General features: G+C 35.8%; 1 pseudogene; it reads left to right on the top strand.

Annotated features, from left to right (window-relative positions):
• The first annotated feature begins 8,570 nt into the window (after positions 1-8,570).
• Positions 8,571-20,847, top strand: LOC102535769 (gastric triacylglycerol lipase-like; annotated as a pseudogene).
• The last annotated feature ends 371 nt before the right edge of the window (positions 20,848-21,218 follow it).

Raw genomic sequence — 21,218 nt, 5'->3', positions numbered from 1 at the left:
CCAAATGTTTGCTTCCTCCCATATACAGAAAAGCACTAAATTCTTTAATTTGAGATGCCTGTTTTTCTTCAGATAGCAAGTAATCTTTTACTGTTCCAACTCCCTGGTCTTTATTGTAAAGCTCCTATATATCCTAGCTCCTCGCCTACCTCTTCGGAGGAGTCCCTCAGAGTGATCTGAGAGGTTGTCATCCCGGCTCTAGTCCTCCCACCAAATAGAACATAACTCTCAACTTTTAGGCTGCGCATTTGTTTTAGTCAACACTACCCAAACACTCTAAGCTATGAGCTCCTTAAAATGTCCTGAGTCATTTATTTTTGCTTTGTATCAACCTCCCAGCATAGTCATTCGATAGGTCAGCAGTTCATCTAAGTAACTGCATTCGTTAAATAAATACCCAGTTTTACTAAGTACTGGTTCAAATTCTGAGACAATTTACCAATAGTTCCATTCCCTATTTCTAGAGAATTAACCATTCTCACATACGTTTTTAAAGAGATTCAGAATGCAGAACATGGGACAAGAGAATCACTTCTAATTTTCCCACTGTCAACAGAGAATTTTGTTAGTTTTTTAGATCATATTTTCAGTAAGTCTAACCCAATATATTAAAATTCAAGTTAGAAAGTACGAATTCACTTTATGTAATATCCAACTTGTCATAGCAAAATATTTTACCATATGCAATTTTCCGTAGTATTTTAATATTTCATTTTATTATATTCCCTTATATATTGGAAAAAAGGGAAAGGTATGGAGAATATCCATAAGAATAAATGTACTTTCTTTCACTTATACTCCATTATTCAAAGATATCCTATATGCTAGCTTCTGACTCTTAAATTAGTGTCACTGCCTGAGTTAGGCGATGATAACCCTGAGCTGTCATTGGCTTGGTTGGAGGAAGGGTGGGCCTGGGAGTGGGTATTTTACACCAGACATGGCCCTCCAAGAGGGAGTCTTTTGATCACTCCTGTCAGAGCTTAATAGAGAGGTAGAGTTTGTGTTTGGGAGGTTTGAGCAGGTGATGGTTGGAGGAAGAAGTGTTCATCTATTATGTTGAAATTTTTTAAAAAAGCTTTTTGATCTATTATATCTGCGTAGTTGTGAAAAATATTTATATTCATCTAATAAGCTTAAATAATATAGAATACATTATATTGATATTCCTTTAAAAGTATTTATCAAGCTAGACACTGCTCTTGGTGCAGGAACAAAAGACAAACACCTTTCCCTCAGAGAATTTATATTTTAGTGGTGAAGATTGATAATAAATTATAAACAGATAAATAAATTTATATATAAAATTATCAGGTAATAATAATCATTAATAATAAAAATAGAGCAGATGAGGGGGTAGGAAAGACACAAGGCACAGTGTTGAATAGAGTGTTCAGGAAAGGCTTCTTTGAGAAGTGGCCCTGGAGCAGAGGACTGACCAAAGTGAGGAAATTCCAGCGTGTTTGCGTTTCCCAGTCCAGTAGCTCTGAGGTGTCAAACATGTAAATAGTCTTGCAAGGTAGCAAGCTAGCACGATTTGACGGATGTTGGCAGAAGACAGGAAACCCCCATCACAACAATAAAGGACTCTTATTACTCATGGCACTGCAGGCTTCATAACTTTCACACTTCCCTTTGATCCCCAAGACCCATAGGGATGATGCAAAAGGAGACCTAGATGAACATTGGACCTGTGTGTGTGTCTCTTCTGCAATGAGGAACCCCAAGCTTAGGAATCCCCCAAACCTATAAAGATGCTGTTAGCAATCCTGCCCAGTCTTTGCCCCAGAAAAAACATTTTCTTTATCAAACTTGTTAACAACTTTATTAAGATATTATCTTCATAATCTTAATGGTGATTTCACACCGAATGTTGATATTAATGATATTCCAGTTGACAGCTACAAGGTGCATTGATTGAAGCACAGATATGCAAGAGATAAAAAAATTTCCTCTATTAAATTGATATAATAGAGTAACAGGAGAAAACCAAATATAGTTATATACATATGGGGGCCCCACAAAGACCATGAGACCCAAGGACAGACAGACAGTTGAGGCTTATATGCCATGCCATCTTGAGCTAAGGAACTGGATGGGGCCTCGGGCTTCAAAGGGGAGGAGAGTCACACAGGACGAAAAGAAAGGCAGAAGTTTGGTAATTTGATGTTTGTCCGGCCATACAGATAAGACACTCAGATAAAAAGTTATCTCTTGGTAATAGCTCTCTTTCTGGACCAGGCCCCTCTCTCAATTGTTTTAACTAATTATGGGGAAGATAAAAATTTTCCTTGAGTCGGCTGGATATTGATGTCTTCAGGTCATAGTAGTCTTCATGCCAAAGTGGCATAGTTTGGGAGACTTGTTCTGAACCCCTGCAGATTATTTCAAAAGTGACAATAATTTTCCATCTATTATAACATACTCTTGGTTTTTCAGCTATAAAAACATTTTGAAGTCAAAGTTGAGTTTTAAATATTTAAATATTTAAATAAAAAATTTTTATTATTTATTTTATTTCATTTATTAAATTTCTTTGATTTATTTATTATTATTATTTATTTTATTTATTAAATAAAAAATTAAAAATTTAAATATTAAATATTTTTTAACATTTAAATATTTAAAATATTCAGATATTTCAGATTACGTACAGGTTCAGAATTTGATACCATTAATACAGAAACGTGCCTAATGGTTAAATCAGAATTGCTGCAGATATAGTAGTGTTTTGTTTTCACAGCTCTAATATTGAACTGTTTTATAAAATAAATTCCATAAGTGGTCAGACAGAGACAAGTAGTCAGTCACATTGTAAGAAAAATTTACTGTTATTTAAAATAGTAGTTTCTTTTAAAATTATTTTTTTTAACTTTATTATTTTTTAATTAATGTTTTGTCATTACAATGTATTGATTTCTGGTGTACAACATAGTGATTCATATATGAAAAAAAATATATATATATTTCTTTTCATGTTCTTTTTCATTATACACTATGCAATGTACTGAATATAGTTCCTTGGGCTATACAGTAGGACCTTGGTATTTCTCTATTTGATATATAGTAGTTAGTATCTGCATACCCCAAACTCCCAGTTTATCCCTTCCCCACCTTCCCCTCAGTAACCTTAAGTTTGTTTTCTATGTCTGTGAGTCTGTTTCTAGTGTGTAAATAAGTTCATTCATGGCCTTTTTTTTTTCAGATTTCACATCTAAGTGATATCATATGGTATTTTTCTATCTCTTTCTGGCTTGCTTCATTTAGCATGACAATCTCCAGGTCCACTCATGTTGCAGCAAATAGCATTAGTTCACTTTTTTTTGATGACTGTGCAGTATTCCAGAAATACTGTAGTCAGTTTAAGAGTACTTAAGTATTTAGAGAGATTTGAAGTGCCCTGAAATTTTAAAGCACACATTTGACAGAACTTTGATAGATGGCTTTCTAAATTTGACAGCAATGGTAAAAGGCTCATGGCATTACTAATTGTAAGTTGTGAAGTCAAAAGGAACTTTCTTAAACTGATGCTATTTTTAATAAATTAATTTTAAATTGATAATTTGTATTAAGATGTAATTGACATATAACATTACAGTAGTTTGAGGTGTACAATATACTGATTCAATTTTTATATATATTATGAAATGATCACCACAATAAGTCTCACTAACATACATCACACGTAATTACAAATTTTTTCCTTGTGATAAGAACATTTAAAATCTGCTTCTTTAGCAATTTTCAAATATACAACACAATATTATTAACTAGTTGCACATACCAACTAATATATATAAAATAGATAAACAAGTTTATACTGTATAGCACAGGGAACTATATTCAATATCTTGTAGTAATGTATGTTGAAAAAGAATATATGTGTGTTCATGTGTGACTGAAGCATTATGCTGTACACCAGAAATTGACACAACATTGTAAAATGACTTATACTTCAATAAAAATATACATAAAAAAGTGAAAAAATATTATTAACTAGTCACCATGCTGTACATTACATAGCCATACCTTACTTACTTTATAGCTGGGAGTTTGTACCTTTTAACCCTATTCATTCATTTCACCCTCCCCTCAATCCCCCACCTCTGGCAACCACCAATCTCTTCTATCTGTGAGTTCAGTTTTTATTTGTTTTTTTAGATAACATACAAGTGAGATACATGGTTTTGCTTTTCTCTGTCTGACCTATTTTTCTTAGGATAATGCCCTTAAGGTCCATCTATGCTGTTTAAAATGGCAGATTCTTTTCATTTTTATGACTGAATTTTTTAATATTTTCCACATTTTCGTTATCTGTTCATCCATCAATGGATGTTTCACACTTTTGGCTATTGTAAAATATGTTGCAATGGACATGGGTGTGCATATTTCTTTTCAAGTTAGTGATTTCATTTTTTTGATAAATATGCAGAAGCAACATTACTGGATCATTGGTATTTATACTTATAATATTTTGAGAAATCTCCATACTGTTTTCCATATTGACTGTACCAATTTACATCTTTACCAATGGTGCATAAGGGTTCCCTTTTCTCTACATTTTTGCCATAACTTGTTACTTTTTATCTTTTGATAATAGCCATTCTAATAGGTGGAAGTTAATAACTGATTGTGGTTAAAAATTGCATCTCCCTGATGATTTGTGATGTAGAGCATGTTTTCTTGTGTCTGTTGGACATCTATCTGTATGGCTTCTTTGGAAAAATATCTATCCAGATCCTCTGCTCATTTTTTAAATTAAATTGGTTGTTTTCTTGTTACTGAGTTGTGTGAGTTCTGTATGTATTTTGGATGTTAATCCCATATCAGATATTATTTGCAAATACTTTCTCCTATTTTTAGGTTGACTTTTCATTTTGTCAACTGTTTCCTTTGCTGTGCAGAAGCTTTTAGTTTAGTGTAGTCCTGCTTATTTATTTTAGCTTTATTTGCTCAAATACAAAAAAAAAAAATCACCAAGATCCATGTCAAGTTACTTACCCCCTGGTTTTTCTTCTAGATGTTTTATGGTTTCAGGTCTTAGATTAAAGTCTTCAATCCATTTTGAGTTAATTTTTATATATGGTATAGTATGGGGTCCATTTTTATTCTTTGGCATTTGGCTGTCTATTTTTTCCAACACTTTTTATTGCAGAGACTCTCCTTTTTCCATTGTTGGCTTCTTTTTGTAAATTAATTGACTATATATGTGTGCAATTATTTCTGGGTTGTCTCTTCTGTTCCACTGATCTCTGTGTCTATTTTTGTGTCAGTATCATTCGGCTTTGACTACCACAGGTTTGTAATTTAGTTTGAAATCAGGAGGGATATACCTCTTGCTTTGTTCTTCTTTCTCAAGACTTTGGCTCTTTGTGGTCTTTGATGTTTCCATACAAATTTTAGGATTCTTTGTTCTATTTCTTTAAAAAAGGCCATTGAAATTTTGATAGGGATTGCACTGAACCTATGTATTGCTTTGGGTAATAGGGAGAGTTTAATGATGTTAATTCTTTCAATCCATGAGCACAGAATATCTCTACATTTGTTTGTGTCTTATTCACTATCTTTCATTAATGTCTTAACAGTTTTTAGTGTACAAATCTTTCACCTCTTTGGTTACATTTATTTCTAGGTATTTTCTTCTTTTTGATGCAAAGTAAGAGGGATTGGGTTTTTTCATTACTGTTTCTGATAGTTTATTTTTAGTGTATAGAAATGCAACAGATTTTTGCATGTTGATTGTTATCCTGCTACTTTGCTGATTTTTTTTATTTGAACATTAAAAAAATTTTAATTTTCTCTATAGTTCATTTACAATTCTGTGTTAGTTTCCAGTGTATAGCAAAGTGATCAGTTAATACACATACACACATAACACCCTTACACACTTATATGTGCCTTTCATTATAGGTTATTATGAGACATTAAATTTCATTCCCTGTGCTATAAAATAGGACCGTGTTGTATATCTGCTCTCTATATAGTGGTTTGTATCTGCTAATCCCAAACTCCTAACTTATCTCTCCACCTCTTTCCCCTTTGCTACCCATAAGTTTGTTTTCTATGTCTGTGAGTCTTTTAACAGGTTTTTTTGTTGTTATTGTTGAAGGCGTTATAGTTTTCTATATTATCATGTCATCTGCAAATAGTGAGAGTTTTACTCTTTCCTTTCTGATTGATTGCCTTTGTCTTTTTCATTCTACAGAATGATCCGAGATTCATCTATGTTGCTGCATGTAATAGTAGTTTGCTCATTTTTATTACTGAGTTGAATTCCACCGTGTGGATATGGAAGTATTTTGTTTACCACACTCTCTAAGTTGCAGCACCTTTATAGTAGCTTGATTAAATCTTGAAAACAAGGAGAAATACTCCACATCTTCTTTTTGCTTCTATTTTCTTTGAATATTCTAAGTTCTTTGCTTTTTTATAGAAATTTTAGTATCAGCTTGTCAACTTCTAACAAAGAATTTGATAAAATTTTCACTGGGATTATCTTGAACATGTAGAAAAAAACTGAGAAAATTTGACATCTTAACAATAATAAGGCGACGTCCGCATTGGGGTGGTAGGATGTCCCTCTTGTTTGTTCCCCTTTTTAACAACTAAAAATCAATATCTATCATAAATGAAAAAAAAAAAACAAAAAACAAAACCCCTCTGGGAGTTGTGGAATCCAGCACCCTATGCCAAGGGACCTAGTTAAAAAACTAACCCACCTGCATATCTGGTAATAGGCAGGCACACCACCATATGGGCTATGGAACTAGCAGAAGCCATTAAAACTGTCCCAACTCTTCACAGTCACCATTGGGAAAACCTTTCCTGAATTGTACACTTAAAATTTTATCAAAAAGGGAAAGATCACGTTAAATGTTCTTCACACAATAAAATGACATTTTAATAAATAGATAGACAGATAGATAGATAGATAGATAGAAGAAACTACATTTTGTGCACATGAGCAAGATTTGGTATTAGTTATTTTGTAACTCTCCTAACAACACCACATCAAAATCTTTTGGTAAAAATTGTTTTTCTCTCAGATTTTTAAAACTATACCAGTGGGTCTGACTGACTGTTTTAAGATAAATGTGCTTCTTCACGAGTGAAAGTGCTCCCACCCAGCTGTGCAAGAAGACTTGATGATGGCTGGAGGTTAGAATACTCAGAGAATGAGCATGTGGGACGCAGTTTCAACAGGAGATAAATCAAAAAGATTAACTCTCTAAGGATGTCTGGGAACCACATCCTTTTGTGAGGTGACTGTTTATGCAATATTTGACTTGCCATTTGGCAAATATGGAAGTTACTGGAAATGCAATGACTCCACACTTTTAAGGAAAGGTCACCCAAAACACACACATGTTCACCATATATCTATGCAAATATAGTGCGGGAATGGAAAGGAAAAAGAATTAAATTTTTATTTACCTTCTGGAAAGCAGAAAGCATTCAAGTTTGGTGACAGTGAGTATGACTCTCTGATGTTATGAAGTTTATTTCTTAGACCTCAAAACTAATATATGTACATGTGAAGTTTACCTCCATCTTAGAAAATATTAATTTTACTTAAAACTTGGAACTTTGATTATATGTTTGTACATTTTTTTTCTAGGAAGTTTTCTCCCTCTTTTTCTATTTCTTTGGGGCTAGATTTCAGGAAATGTGAAAAAATCATAAAGAATAATCAATGCTCTGAATGTGTAACAGGAGCCACATTGCCACTGGGCTCTGTCTCCTCAGCTCTACAGGTTCCAACTTGAAATGAAATCTGACTTAATCTTAAATCATTAAGGGTAGAAGAGTACTGTAATCATAATATGCATGAGAAGAGACAAGAGTCTGAACACATACTCAGTATTTATTAACAATGTATGTGGGGTCTTTTGGAAAAATTTATTTATTTTAGTAATTCAAATACTGTAAAGAATGCCTGTGGTTTCTCTAGTTATCAGAAAGACCAGGTTGGCAGAGTTGACCAGAATAGGTTCCTCACAGTTTATCGGCCTAATAGCCTATGAATGTCATTCTCTTTTGCTCTCCCCCTTCACCCCGACCTGTCACCTTCTCATTTGCCTTCTCTCCTAGTATCCCTCTACTGTCAACATCTAGGGGCTTAGAAGTGAGCTCTTTACAGCCTTGGTCAGGATAACATAACAATAATTTGACCTTTAGGACAAGATCTAAGAGGCCTCTGATAAGTTCATACAGTGAGTGAGAAAGAATTTTTATTTCAATTTTTATGAAAAGAATAAAGGCCCTTAGGTGGCTCTTAGGAATACTAGATTCAATTGTCTTAAATTTTATTAGCTGTTAGAAAGTATGGAGCTATTACAAAGAGACATATTCATTTTTCTAGAATACTACTAAGAGTATGATTCAATTTAATTTATTGAGTGGCAAAAGCGTATGAAGCCAAGGACAGAGCAAGATGCTCTATAGCTACCTTGTTACCCAGTTGTCCTTCTGTTTGACTAGATGTAAAGCTTGTCTAACTTGGGGTTGTAAGAGCAAGCACAAAGGTCCTAAGTAGACCTGAAGTAGAAGGACAGAGAAATGCATGGACAATGAGGTCAGAAAGCAAGTGGAAAGAGCTGGTACTGCTAAACTATCACTAGATTATAAGCACCTTGACAGCAGAGAACATGCCATCACTTGATAGATTTCTTGGACTAACCTTTTGGTTCTCAAATCAATGTTTTAAGGTTAGAGCAGAAAAGAATGAACCTGTGGAAACTACAACCACACTTGGATGTGAGCGTTTCAAATGGAGTGTAGGGCAAAATAAAAATCTGAAACTTTGAAAAATTATAGGGCTTGGAATGAAATAGAGTGGAGCAATTCCAAGGTGGGAATTAAATTCCATGTTAATTCAGGCATCCCTTCGGGAAACTATCCATTAAGGTGACCTATTGATGTAGAATTTTGCAGGAATTGAATGAAGAGGAATTAGGACACATAAGTTTGAAATGGAACAATTTTCACTGATTAAGTCATATGCATCATGTGTAGTACAGAGAGTGAACAAAAGAGTTATTTCAAGCTCATCTTTGAATCTAGATATTTAAAGCAATAATGCAAAAGTTTCTCTGTATTGTCAATGTTGAGTAACAGTCTACCATTTTGAGGGGATTAAAGGAAGTTCTCACATAGAAAAGAGACAGTGAATCATGGACTGCCTTGTTTCATTCACAGTTTCAATAAAGAGGATCATTTCCAGTATTAATTTTTTCTCCTTTTTCTGACAGATGAGGTACATTTTTCTTGGACTGATAGAACAAAATAGAACAATTGAGTGGCTTAAAATAACAGAAAATTATTGTCTGAAATTTGTGGAATCCAGGTGTTTGCAGGTCATGCTTCCTCTAGAACTTTCACGGCCCCTTCCTAGTTTCTGGCTGTTTGTCCCTGCTGCTCCTTGGCTTGCAGCTGTGTAACTTCAATCTCTGCCTTCACCGGCACGATCCGTTCTCCCTATGTGACTCTGTCTTCACATGGCCATCTTCTTATAAGGAGATCACTCATATTGGATTAGGAGCTCACCCTACTCCAGTATTACTTCATCTGAACAAATTACATCTACAATAACACTGTTTCCAAGTCCACTGACATTCTGAGGTACTGGGGGTGAGGAATTAAACATCTTTTTTAGTGAGGTGTTAGGGGGAGAGCAACTCAGCTTATTTAGATAGTAAACGATAGCTCTAACATCAAGTCTACAAGGGTAGGTTGATAGAGCAAATGTCCATTGGGGAAATAGAATCATGTGTATAACCAAAAATAAATGACCAGAATGGCAAAGGTGTTGGAAAAACCATCTAATTAACAAGGTGATGAGGAACAAGGAGAACCAGAGGATAGGCATGGTGATAAATGCAAAATCTGTGAAGCAAATAGCAAGGCAGCCCAATAACATGACTTTACCTTGTAACAATTAACCACAACATGCTAATAACTTCTTTCCCCTCATAGATTCAAAGTGTGGTGGCTACTTACAACAGCGTGTTTCATCCACATGTCTAGAAATGCATTTTGTTTATTTGATAAAAACACTGTAAACCCTGAAGCTAATATGAATATTGTAAGTTACTCTTATCACTAATTTTAAAAATCTGTTCCAAAAGATACTGGCACTATTACTCTTATTAATTCTTTAAAAATTTCTTATAATTTTAAAAATTATAAAATCTGAAAGCTTTCTTTATGTAGTACATGTTACCCCAACCAATCGGAAGTTCTATTTTAAGAATCATAAAACTGCCAAGTGAACTCATGAAGCTAAATGTTCTGTCTTTTCTCTATTCAGAGTCAGATGATTTCCTACTGGGGTTACCCATGTGTAACGTATGAAGTTATAACTGCAGATGGTTACATCCTTCAGCTCTACTGGGATTCCTCATGCGAAGAATGATGCTAATCATTTAGGTAGGATTCGTATGAGGGAAAAAAAAAAAAGAATGTCTCAAATCCTGAATCAAATAGATTCCAGTCAAATACATTCTAATCATAGAATATGAGATTAAGTTACTCATTTAAAAAACACCTGGAACCTTCTTGAATTTCTCAGATTAAGCTGAGGATCTGAGTGACACCTGATTTACACTGGCTTCTATGATGAGGAAGTGGAGCACACACTGGCCCAGGATTTTAGTTTGCTGTACTGGGTGGGAACTCAGACTCCTTAAACAGAAGCCTGACTTAAATTAACACAATGCTGAGTGTCCTTAGACTGTCATTTTTTCAATAGCCTTTCCAGGTTTAATTGGCATACAATAAACGGCACGTATTTAAAGTGTACAGCATGAAACTTTTTTCATCTGAGAAATTATCAACACAGTTAGGATAACAGATTCAAAAATATCCAACTCAATCAAGCACACATTTAATTCTAGTCATGTGAAAAAGCCTACTTCTAACTTCATGTTTACAGGAGACTAAGGAATGTATTTATAAAGGTTTCAAACAATTTTCTTCTTTAGGTCAGACAGCTGCTGTGTTTCCGCAGCATGGTCTGCTGACATCGGCCACAAACTGGATTGCCAACCTGCCTGGCAACAGCCTAGGCGTCCTCCTGGCAGATGCTAGTTGTGATGTGTGGCTGGGGAACAGCAGAGGAAATACCCTGCCAGGAGAAATTGATACTATTCACCAGACTCAGCTGAATTCTGGGCTTTCGGGTAAAGAAAGGGACAATTAAAAATGGACAACTGAAGACAAATATGGTGTTAAAAAGCAAAAAAAAAAAAAAAAAAAAAAAAAGCATGGGTATTCACCCTTTCCAATTCAGTCTCATTTTAACAAATTACAAACCAAGTAAGAGGAGAGGGAAGCCATTTGTGTTTTAATCCCCTCTTGGATTCTTCCCCACCCCTCATTCCCAGGGAAGCCTTTCCTCCAAACTGTCTGTGATCTTAGTACCACCGTTACGTGATTGTGTTTTTCAAGTGGAATGAGCAGAATGACTGAAGCAAGGAAATTTGTTGCCTCCAACAGTTTCTGAAAGGAATATCTATTCGGATTTAAGAGGATGTTAAACTCAGTTGGAGTTCTTGAACAGCATTTGTCATCATCAGTAATCAACTGGTGGGGGAGACAATGAAATTTGGACACCATGGAGAGATTTTCAAAGATTTTCTATCAGTGGCCCAATTGTGCCTTATTCCTGGAAATTACTAAGGAAACGGAGAACAGAAGAGAATTTGGTTGATGACACTGAGGCATAAAAGTTCTCTGAAAGTTCTGGGAACTGGAAGGAAGCCCACATCTGGAGAAACAGGGAGAAGAACAGGAGAGGAGATGTGAGGTGCTGACAAGGGCCAGGTCAGGCAGGACTGTGAAGGTCATGGTGAGGGCCTTGGCGATCCTTCTAAGTATAATGAGAAGCCACTGGAAAGCTTTCAGCTGGGGAGTGGCATAATTTGTTTCCATTTTCAAAAGACCATTTTGGGTGATTTGTAAAGAATAAAATAGAGAGGGAAATGGTTCATATTACATATTAAATCTGACATTCACTTTCAGTGATAGAAATAGTCCCCAGCTACAGGTACTATTGTGTTTGGATTAAATTTGAAGCTGTAACACTGTGCTTCAGAAATGATGTCAGATCTTTATAAGGAGTCAACTCCAAAAGCACCTGACACTAACCAACAATGCTTAGAGAATCTAGTTTTCTATTTCTCAAAGGAAGCCTTAGTTATAAAAGTTTGTCTTTTAGAGTTTACAGCAAAGTCAGGTCTTGATTTATTTTTTTCTTACAGCTTTGATGAAATGGCTAAATATGACCTTCCATCCACAATTCACTTCATTTTAAATAAAACTGGACAGGAGAAGCTACACTATATTGGCCACTCCCAGGGTACTACCATTGGTAGGTAAAAGCATGCAGTGGGCAGTTTAGCTCATATAGACCCTTTCCCACTGGCCATGCAGACATGTTTGTCATCATGCTAATTGCTTAAATACTCAAAAGAATGGTACATTGAACTTATTTCGTGTCAAGACAAGCAGTTGTATTTATTTCAAATAATCCTAATGAAATTGTTGCATTGCATCTAAAAGCAAAATTTTTATGACCCAAGATGATCGAGAAAAGTTTTAGACATGTTCAACATGCTCTTTTTAGAAAAGCACAGGAGATGGACCTAAGTTGACATAAATTCCATCTGAAGAGGTTAAATTTTCAGATAGCTTTGAAAAGTAAAGGAGTAAATTTTGGTAATCCTGAACATTTCCCACTTTTTAACAAGGAATTTGAGTCTATTGTTGACCATGTGATTGTGACACTGTGCTTTGCTGCCCAGGAATCCCTTCAAGTCTGAGGCACTCATTCAGACCCACCTGCATGCAGGGCAGCTTGTGATTTTGCATTTGCTTAGGAGAACCCAAGGTCCCTTCCAGGGACATCCTGCATTTAATAACTGGTCAACAAGTGGGTGAAGGCCCAGCTACCTAGTTCCACTGGTGAAGAGCCATCTCATATAGAGATGGCTGACGCCTTTTGGGGACAGCATCATTGCCCAGCTTCTCCTTTTGCCTACTCCTGATTTTTGCCCTTTCCTCTAAAAGTGCGTCTCTAAAAACTTCCTGAGTACTAATCCTCATCTCCTTGGGATCATAACCTATTACACAGTGACAAAAACATTGGGAAGCTCTTCTTCACTGAATTTCTGTCTTAAATTCAGCAGGTGAGATTGGCATTTTAGGATGAACATACACTAGGAAGAGAACTTTCAACAGGCTCCCCCCACCCATTTCATCCACTTCCCTGCATGTGTCCACATATGGAGATTCTGATGCTTACCTTTGTAGTTGGAAGCAATGTCACTGGCTAACAGTGAGGAGCAGCATAAAAAATTCACCATCATTTCTCTCATTTGATCTCCAGTTTCTACCTTCTGCTTCAGCCTATTTCTTCCTTTTACAGATTCTCTCAGGCTGTCTTGAACTCACTTGATTATGCTTTTGTTCCCAACCACTCCACCAAAGTTGCTGTTATAAAGATTCCCTTATAACTTCTAAATCAATGGTCAATTGTCGACTTCATTTCACGTGACTTATCAAAGCTCCTTCCACAACTGACTACATTCTTCTTCTAACACTCACTCTGCTTGTCTTCCAGAACACCAAATACTCCTGCTTCTTTTATCCCACTGTCATCATTATTTCCAAGTTTCTTTACCAGATTCCTCCTCATCTTCCAAATTAATTGTGGCCCAGGGATTAGTCCTTGGACCCCTCCTCTTTTCTGTCTGAACCCACTCCTTTGGTTATTGCATCTTGCCTTATGTACAGATGACTCACATTTTAAATTTTCAGTTCAGTTTTCTTCCCTAAACTCCAGATATGTATCTACAATTGACTGCCTGACTCCTCCACTTCAATCTCCAATAGCACCTAACAGGAGTCCAAAAACTGAGTCCCTGCTCTTTTGGCCACATCAGCCTTCCTCACAGTCTTCCTCATCTTGGTTAATGGTGTCTCCACTACTCCAGGTGCTCTGGCCACAAACCATGGTGAGAACCTTGACTGCTCTGGTTCTCTTACACAGCGTGTTCAATATACAAGCAAATCCTGTTGTTTCCACCTCCTAAATACATAGAAAAAATACCTCTAGAACCTAACCATGTATCATTATCTTTTCTTGATGATCTAGGGTCATAAAAATACCGATTTTATCTGCAATGCAACAATTTCCTTAGGATTGTTTGAGGTAAGTAGAACTGCTTGTCCTGACACAAAATAACTCCAACCTACCATTCTTTTGAGTATTTAAATTTCAAACATTTCCATTTTTCTTTCACAGCAGTGGACAGTTGGTTTTTTTCACCACACTCATAAATTTCAGGAAGTTGTTTCTGCTTTCTAATTTATGTCTCCCAATCTGCTATGCTCTTGGAAGTTAGGCAAGTATTCTTGTTAGAATTGTATCTAAAGTAAAACTAAGTTTATTCAGAGAAATCAATGGCCTGACATTTTATGGACCTACTGATACCTACTCAGGCTCCTTGTCTGTGATTTTTCCTTACTCTGGGTGATCTTCTGGCTGTAATCTGCAGTTAGGCAACTAGATAAAGAACCCCTCAATAAACACAGTGCTCTTGGAAAGACCATTCTTCTTCCAAAGGAATCAGGCTGAATATTATAAAACTGAGATAGTTGTATAAATCAGAATGGTTTTCTTTCTAGCCATTCTTGATTTTTGTCAATATGTTGTTGTTAACAATAGGGAGGGACTGTCTTATGTTGTTCAACTGTAAAGAGTTTAACTTAATAATCCTTTGATTACATCCCAGTCTATTTCTATGAAATCAATTAAATGTGGACAGGAGTTGAGTATATTTACTGTGCATAGATGTTGGAATTACTTCAGAATCCATTTGTCAAGCATTTACTATGTGACTAGCTCTGGGTAAATACTTTACATGATTCACCTCAATTACTTCCTAAACAACCTAAGGAAGTGATCATTTGATTATACCCATATTCTAGATGAGGAAACTAAGGCTCTTAGAGCTTAGGTGACTGTCCCAAAGTCACAAAGCTAGTAAACCACAGAACCTGGTTTCAAACTCTGGTCAGATTCAAATTTGTGCTTTAACTTTTCCACTTATTACCCTACACATATTGACAGTCAATTTATTATCTCATTGTTATGAGATAAGATAAATTTAAACTCAATAAAACCTGTATGTAATTTAAATGATGACATTTTTGTTACCATATGATTATTCTAAAGTTGGCCTATTTTCTAAAGTCAGGTAAGAGAGTTTATTATAACTTTTTAAAAGTTCTAGCCTCATGTCCCCAGAGAGAATCTATGAATATGAAACAAATATACTAAAATCTGATCACTTTGTCAATTTCAGGTTGTCTCAGATGGCAACCTCAGTAAGTCCAAAGTAATGTCATACTTGTAAAATATACACACAAGCATACCTTTTCACATGTTCCTTGTTCTGTTTCAGAATTTATCGCCTTTTCCACCAATCCCACACTGGCTAAAAAAATCAAAGCCTTTTACGCATTAGCTCCAGTTGCCACACTGAAGTACGCCAAAGGCTTGTTCAAGATAATGGGACATATACCTCCGTTCCTTTTCAAGGTTATGTGATTCCCTTTAACTGGATCTAAGACATTAAATTGTTCATGGATTTCATACTGATAGAAAGAGAACAAAAACACTTGGTGGACAATCATGTTTATATCTAAGAATGAGAATAAACATATTTATATGTTATTTCTTGAATCGTGCTGACCACGCTGGAATCCCCATTACGGTTTATGAGAGCTGAAGTTGTTTCTTTGTTCCTGATTACTCTGTGTGGGTTAGCAATGCCTGGGAATGTTTTCGCTCCTTTGTACATGTTTCCTAAGCCACCCACACACCTCCACCCCCCAGGATATGGGAAGGGGAAATAAAAGCAAAACCAAAAGGTCAAATAAGGAGCCTGGTTCAAGAAAGCTGGGAAGAGGGGTAGGGAAGAAAGGGAAGGGAAGAGAAAAGGAGAGCGGGGGGAAGAAAGCAGTGGTAAACTGAGGCAAGGACTTCCAGATTCCTTTTCAAATACCCTTGGATTTCCAAACTTTTTCCTACTATCTCCTTCCTCTTTAAATGCGGATTTCATAGGGCAGCAGCACAGATTCCAACAAGCCATAAATATTAAGCAAGCATACATGATGGGGAATTATCTTTTCCAATGCTTAATCACCAACTTCTCCTACCCACTGAAACCGACACGTACACGCACATACAGTCTTGGTGAGGGGAACAGTTTACATCAGGCTACAAAATGTAATGATGCCATTCTCTTTTATGGTCGTGTCCTTTCATTTCTTTCACTCTTGATTAATACATGTGTCTAAATCCTAAGAGATTTTACCTGCAGTCCAACCTCATTTGTAAAACTTTTACTCAAAATTGAAAATTGTGTGAGGATCATGAGTATGTTTACTGCCTACATTTTTTTCAGAACGTATTTCTTATTTGTCTTCAGATTTTCAGGCGATGTAGAGAGAAGTTAAAAAGAAGCAATGGACCTTAAGTCAGAGACTTGAGGCTTGGGTCAGGATTCTAGTTATAACTGAGTTCTTATTAGACAAAGATTCTGACTATTTATTAGTCTCATGTTTCTCATGTATAAAATGGGGATAACAAGGTACAAACTACCAGTTATAACATGAATGTTACATGGATATAATGACAGCACGGGGAATACAGTCACTACTTTGTAATAATTTTGTATGGTGTGCAATCTTAAAAATGTGGAATCACCTCATTGTACACCTGAAACTACTATAATATTGTAAGTCAACTTTACTTCAATTAAAAAAATAATAAAATGGAGAAAACAAAATATCTGCTTTCCTGAAGAACAACTGGGGTGAGTCCTTTTCATTATTAAACTATGCATCCACTTTGCCTTTTTAAAGATTTTGCTGAAAATATGGCTTGGAGTCACCTCCTGATTTTTTAAAATTATTTATTCCTGAAATCACACATCTTGGCACTTAATGATGATATTTTACCATGTTGACTTTATTCCATAACTCTTAATACCCCAACTAGACTCTAACTCTTTGTGTCTTACACTTCTTCTCAGCTGCCAGTACAGTCTTCAGTGCAAAAATAAATACCCAATATTGATACTAGCTCTGCCCACTCCACATCTTTATTGTGGAAATTCAATAAGGGAAAGCATTTAATCTTTCTGAGACAACAAATAGAAATATGAAAATATCATCAGTCTATTCCCATTTGTACTAGCAAACTAGACAAATTATTGAGTCTTTTCTGCAGCTTGGTATTTGCAAATCCTTAATGATCTTTTTTTTCAGATTATATTTGGTAGCAAAATATTTCCCCCACAAATTTTTTGCCATCAATTTCTTGATACTGAAGTGTGCTCTCAAGATGTGCTGAATCTCCTTTGCAGCAATGCCTTGTTTCTCATGACTGGATCTGACAATAAGAACATGAACATGGTTTGTATGCAATGAAATTTCTAATCTAAATATTTTAAACAACATTTGAGCACTTGTCTCATTATCACTTTGGAATGATACATTTTTAGAACTGGGAATCACTTCAGAATGCTGTCCATGACATGCAGATAAACTCAAATCATAGGGCATTGCTCCCAGTTTGTCATCTCCAGGTTCCTTCCATCCCCGCATTGTGCCATGAAATAAACAGTATGTAGAAAAAAAAATATAACACCTCACTTCTCACTTCTGACCACCTGAATAATTGGTGTGATATTTAAATTCTGTGAGAGGAGGCATTGAACCATATATTTTCCAGCCTCCTCTGTAGGGAAAAAATATCTAGGCATTGAATAAATGTTATTACAAATACTTCTAATGCTGACAGTCACGACCATAAACTTTCTAAAACTTATCTCAGAAAGACCGTTTGTGTAAGATTTGTCCACACTCTTTATCTTCTATTTCATTTTCTTTGTATTGAGTTGGTGTTATAAAACACCTATGACAAAATCAGTATTACAAAGTAGTTAAGAACTTGGATTCAGGCTAAAAGCCTAAATTTAAATCCTATCTTTGAAACAGACTTCAGCTCCTCCGTCTTGATTTCCTTATCCACAAAATGAGTTGTGAAGATGAAATGAATTAGTATCTGTAAAGCATACAGAACACAGTGCCAAACAATATAGCTCATAGTATACCATGTTTTGCTACTAATACTATTATGCAATGACAACTATCCTTACTCAGAATTATCAGTTTAGTTCTATACTCTGAAATTTAGCCTATTCAATTGCACTTCGCAAGCTCTAAAGTGACGTACAACTCTGTTAATCATAAACGTCCAGTAACACTGCGCTTAAGCACTTTACTTGGATCAGAAAACCTTAAATCTTAGCTGTTTTTAAGACTCTTAATATATATCTAAGTGTGCATATATGTGCTTGTGTGTTTGCTTTCTAGAGTCACTTAGATGTGTATTTAGCACATAATCCAGCGGGAACTTCAGTTTAAAACATGCTCCACTGGATCCAGGTATCATTTCTCAAGTGCTGTTCAGACTTTTTGTGGCCCTGACCCTTCCTACTTTACCTGAAGCATGTCCTTAAAGTAGTCTGTCAAATGCTCCTGGTCGGGAATTTTCCTGGCATGTGACAACCAGTTGAGAGTAACTATTAATTCATATTAATGAAAATCATATGAAAACAGGCACTTTGGGTAACAAGAAATAAATGGTTTTTATGACTTGAATGGTAAGAAAAATTATTTCAGGCAAAGGTGCATTTAAACTTGAATAAGTTGTCCTGAATGATTAACAACCTTTATTTTTGGAATGAGAAAAATGTTTAAAAAAATAATTCAATTAAAAGTAAACTACTTGGAGATGCTTATTATTTAACTATTCACACAACCAAGTGATTTTTTAAAAACTTTACACATGTATTTAACTTCTCATATTAGGTTATTAGGTCTGGGAAATTCCAAGGTTTTGACTGGGGAATCCGGTATCAGAACATATGCACCACAAGCAGGTAAGCTTATGAAGTTGAAGTTACTCACTTTTGAAATCAAAGATATACAAGTTTAAAGATGAAATTATGATAACTTTGCAAGTATTTTCCAAAGAAATGTTGTTGCCCAGACCTAGGCTTAAGGAAGTTACAAAGTGGGTGATAATTTCCTTGGAATCTCTTCATCGTGTGAAACGTCACACTGGTCTCCATTTCTTCCACTGACCCTCATGCCCCAGCGGCTGTGCCCTCAAAGTGCCACATCACTGCATGTGAGACTCCCCAGAACTTATCACCCCTCACTGCATTAGATAGACCTGCCCTGTGTCCCAGACCCCTGCACGCTGTCTTCTTTCCAAAGTGCAACTGTCTGATAGCATAAATCACTAATTCTAACTGTTCTAATATGGAGCTGGAATCCCTGGTCTTTTTAAATAATATTCTCTCCTTTGTTGAGAAGTTTTTCCACCATATCCCAGACATAAAAGAAGGTGCGTGTGCTTGCAGTTCAAGGCTAGAAATATTTTTTAGCAGACAGGGGCCCTGTATACAGGCAGACGTTTTGAACATTCCTCCCACTTTTAGCACAAAGAAGCCAGGCTTTGTAGTCCATCCCATCTTAGGTCAATATGAACTGAGACAGTAACTTTTCATTTTTCTACCCAGACTCAGAGAGCTATTGAGAGTAATTAATGGGTAACGTGTATAAGCTCTCAGCTCAGGATAAACTGTCACGTTATCAGAGGTTAATTTTGAATGAGGCCAGTACACTGTAATTTTTTAAAAAATCCTCTCTCCTTCTACTTCATCTCACCCCAATTTTTCTGTCCAAGTAGTACCTGAACAACCCAATGAATTTTCTTCTGCTTCAATGACTAAATATCTAGAAGGGATTTATGTCTCTTCACCACAGTATCCTATCTGTAGAAAAGATGACCCAGCTTCCTTTTTTAATTTCAATATTCGATGCCCTTAAAGAGGCTTTCTCAACACCATCACATAAAACGTTTGCTGCAAAGACTTATTCCTCCAAACCAACACCTCTTCAACACCCTCAGGCACAAGTCGACCTTTGCACTGGGCTCTAACACCAGGAATCAGAGACTCCATCTTGGAGGGAGGGCCAAGCTGGGTGTCAAACACCCACTCTCGATTCCACCCTCCCTTCCACCAAGCCAAACACAGCTCAGGGTGGTTCAAACCACAAGGCAGTGACACTAATTTAAGAGCCAGAACCTAGGATCTAGAAAACACTTTGAACAGTGGCATATAAGTAAAGAAAAGTAGGTTTATTCTTAATGGATATTTTCCACACTTTTCCCTTTGTCTAATATAGACATGAATATAACAAAGTTTTAAAATACTATGGAAAATTGCATATGGTAAAATATTTTGCTTTGCTGACCTGGCCATTACATAAGTTTAGGACAGAGAAAATTTTAGTATATTGAATTAGAAATCTTGAGACTATCATCTTAAAAAGCTAGAAAAATTCTCAATTATTAAAAAAAAAACTATGTCAATTAATGATTGCCAGTCCACACAAGGAAGAATTATTGAGTTTAAAGTACAGTTACCTATAAAAACTCTTGATTCTTTCTCTCTTGCGTTTTAGCCCACCCCTCCTTACTACAGTTTGACAGCCATGAATGTGCCAATTGCAGTGTGGAGTGGTGGTAATGACTGGTTGGCTGACCCCCAGGACATTGAACCTTTGCTTCCAAAACTGCCTAATCTCATTTACCACAAGGAAATTTCTGTTTACAATCACTTGTACTTTTTGTGGGCAATGAACGCCCCTCAAGAAATTTACAATGAAATTGTTTCCATGATGGCAGAAGATGAAAAGTAGTTCTGGCTTTAAAGAATTATCCATTTATTTTTCCAAAAATACTTCCTTTTCTTACACATGTTTTTCTGTAATATTTTAAATGTTTTTTCCCTATAATTTTGATTTTTGAAGTATACTAGCATCAACAAACTTTTCGTCATTTTTAATTGAAAAGAATTTAAAGAAATCAGATTTTTCACTTGAAAATTTATCTAGAAATAATTGAGAGAACACATTCTTGGGGAGGTGAAACTTCTCTCCCAGTCCTCGTATTCAATTTATCTTCTAAACTCAAGGTAGATAATGAGCCATGAATCAGGCATGTTGGAAAAGACAGTCCTGGGATTGACTGTTGATACTTCTTATGCTTACTTGAGGTTGAGTAAATTGCT

This window comes from Vicugna pacos, chromosome 11 (assembly GCF_048564905.1).
Source record: "Vicugna pacos chromosome 11, VicPac4, whole genome shotgun sequence".
Classification (NCBI taxonomy): domain Eukaryota; kingdom Metazoa; phylum Chordata; class Mammalia; order Artiodactyla; family Camelidae; genus Vicugna; species Vicugna pacos.
The sequence above is the reverse complement of the archived record's forward strand: the minus strand, read 5'-3'. Positions and strand labels throughout refer to the sequence as shown.